Genomic DNA, 271 nt, shown 5'->3' on the forward strand with positions numbered 1-271 from the left:
TTTTGGTTGCAGCCATCATTGTTGTTTGGCGGGCCCGGGCTGGGGATTCGAACCCGCCACCTTAGGTGTATGTGGCTGGCGCCTAAGCCGCTTGAGCCACAGGCACCGAGCCTATAATCTTAATTTATCTAACTTCTGTAAGCTTCAGTTTGTATTTTTTGTAAAAGAGGGTAATTAATAATAGTATATACCCCCCAAAACTGTTGAGAGGGTTAAATGGAATCATTCCTATAAAGTATTTTTTAATATACTGTCTTGCACATAAGTGCTT

The sequence above is a fragment of the Otolemur garnettii genome, unplaced genomic scaffold (genome assembly GCF_000181295.1).
Source record: "Otolemur garnettii isolate 467f Iridium unplaced genomic scaffold, OtoGar3 scaffold00018, whole genome shotgun sequence".
NCBI classification, from domain to species: Eukaryota; Metazoa; Chordata; class Mammalia; order Primates; family Galagidae; genus Otolemur; species Otolemur garnettii.